The following is a 2,833-nucleotide window of genomic DNA, read 5'->3' as shown; positions in this document are numbered from 1 at the left end:
ATACTGAAAAGTGGCAAAGATGGTGAATTTTGTGTTCTGTGTAGTTTAACACAATTAGAAAAAAAAAAAAAACCCGGCGGAGGTGGAAAAACCTCCAAGTCAGCTTATGTCAGGGTCAGTAGAGGCCCAGGCAGCGCTTGGAGCCCAGAAACCCCAAATACCTGCAGTGCAATGAGTGGCCCAGATGGGGCTGGGCTAGGCATCCAGGGCAGAGGTGGAATCTGAGGGGGCAGGACCCCACCGACCCGGGTCTCTATCACAGCTCCACCTCAGGGCTGCCAGGACTCTGCCCCCAAAGTCCTCACCTGCTGGCTCCTGCCTACGGGGGCTCCCACCAGCTCTGGACCTTGCCTAAGGCTCATCCTTTTTAGCAGGTCAGAGCTGACCCCCTACCAAATGCCAGGCACTGTGCTATAGCTGCTGCTGGTGCTTCGACAGTGACTCCTGGGATACCCCATGGAGTGACCAGGGTTGGCTCCAGTGACTGCATGTGGGGCAAGGCTAGTGCGTAAAGGTAGGAAGAGGGGTCACCAGTCAGTGCCTGGCTCTGAGCCTGGAGTGGAACCGACACCCTCTCCCTCACCCCCGTGTATGTGCAAATGTGCCCGTGTGCGCTTGTGGTATACGGTCTGTGGTCACTTAGGATGCTCCGACGGTCTGTGTGGATCCGTGGGCGCCTAGGGGCCCCTACAGACCTGAGGATCATATGTGCACGGGCCGAGGATCACAATGGACTTGGCCAGGGCGGGTGGCGATGCTCCCAACGTGGTGATCGCACATTCGGATGGATGGGCGACGCTGCCTGATCCGATCCCTAACTCATTATTAAGCTCCTCGCTCTTTGCAGACGCTCCCTGCGCCTCCCCCGCTCCGGGCTGCTGCGGCGCAGGCGCCGGGCCGAGCCGAGCGCCGAGCGGGGAGCGGGCGGCCGTGCTCCGGGGCCGGGGTCCCGGGGGAGCAGGTGAGCTACCCGCGCTGCGCGGCCCCCAGGCCCTTTCGGAGACGCCGCCCGGCCGCGCTGCGCCGGCGCCCCCGCCTTCCCTGCCTGGCAGTACCCGTCCTGCCTCTGTTGGCATCATCCCTCCTTCCCCTGCCTGGCATCCCTCCTCCCCCCTGCCTGGTATCTCCTCTGCTCCCGCCTGCCTGGCATCCCTTCTCCTCCCTGCCTGGCATCCTCCTCCCCCCTGTCTGGCATCTCCCCCCGTCTGACATCCCCCTCCGCCCCCCCCCCCGGCCTCTCCCGGCTCTCCTCCCTGCCTGGCATCTCTCTGATCTCCCCACTGCCTGGCATCCCTCCTCCCCCCTGCCTGGCATCTTCCTTCTCACCCCTTCCTGGCACCTTCCTCTTACCTGGCACTTCCCATTACCTGGCACCCCCCCCCCACCGGCGCCTGGCATCGCCACCCCCTCCTTCTCTCCTGATCTCTCCCCCCCTCCTCACGCTCTTCCTCCCCCTGCCTGGCACCTCCCCCACCCTCAGCCTGGTTCTCGCTCCCCCCACCCCCTTTCTTGCACCCCTTCCGTGACTGCCACACTGCCATCTTACCTCCTCTCGGATACCCCCCCCCTTCTCCTCTCTGCCTGGCCTCTTTCCTTCCTTCCCCTACCTGGTACTTTCCCTCCTCCCTCCACCTGCATTTCCCCTCCTTCCCTCTGCCTGGCACTCCTCCGCCTGGTACCTTCCCTCCTCCCTCATGTCTGGCACCTTCCCTCCTCCCGATCGCCTCCACCTACTCCTCCCCCTCGCCTGCCACCCCTCCCTGCCTAGCACGTTCCCATCCTGCTCCTGCCTGGCATCCTCTCCCTCCTACCCACGCCCCTGCCTGGCACTTCCCCTCCTTCCCTCTGCCTGGCACCTCCCCTCCCCTGCCCTGCCTAGCACCTCCCCTCCTTCCCTCTGCCTGGCACCTTCCCTCCTCTCCCCTGCCTGGACACCTCTCTCCCGTTCAGGTTGTCCCTCTGTCCTCAGCCTTCCTGCAGGGTACCCCCCCACCCCCCCACCCACTCCCACCCCCCCCACCCCGGACTGTGGGCTGGTAACCTCTCTCCATTAGGGTCCTCCTCCTCTCATTGCTGGCCCCGCCCCCTCACACTTATCTGAGTAGCCTCCTGGCCAACACAGCCTGCGTGGGACCCTGAACCACTCTCAGCCGCCCCCATACCTGTAGCAATGCCTTTTCCTCATCCCTCACACTTCACCTGCTCAAGGATTTGAGTTCACAATTGGGTCCTGAGGCCCCCCTGTGGCCTCGTGGCTGCTGCAGGAGGGCCGAAACCGCAGGGAGGGGCAGCGAGGGGTTGGGGGGTGCTGAGCATGGTAGGAGGATTGAGAACAGGCCGACTCCGGGTGCCTGCCACCCCGGGATTCCCTCGAATGTCCCTTCTGGGCTCCATGAGCCATCCAGGTCCCGTCTGGGCCTGGCGGTCATGCCCAGCGCGTCTGAGGCCCAGCTTCTCCCCTCCTCCGCTTATCCCCGAGTCCCCAAACCTGGCCTCCCCTGCCAGGCCTGGGTCTTGCCTGGGTTCTCTGCTCTGTCCTTCCAGCTCAGTCCCTCAAGACCTGGTCTGCGCTGACTGCTTCCTGCTCTCACACTGTTCCTGCCCCGACCTCCCCACGAGCCCGCGCTGGCCCTTGCCTGTCCCCTCCATCCCGGTCCCTTTCCATACATCTCCTGTTTTCTTTCTCAGACCTCCTTGTCATGGAGTTTGGTCCACCCGGCCGACCTCCTCAGGCTTCCTCCCCAGCCCTCGGAAGTCCATGTGGACTCTGCCTGCGGGCCTCAGGGTCTGGCCCTCCCCTCCCACTGCCCTCTCCTTTCAGATTCTCCTCACA

The sequence above is a fragment of the Neovison vison genome, chromosome 4 (genome assembly GCF_020171115.1).
Source record: "Neovison vison isolate M4711 chromosome 4, ASM_NN_V1, whole genome shotgun sequence".
NCBI classification, from domain to species: Eukaryota; Metazoa; Chordata; class Mammalia; order Carnivora; family Mustelidae; genus Neogale; species Neogale vison.
This window is presented reverse-complemented; position numbering follows the sequence as displayed.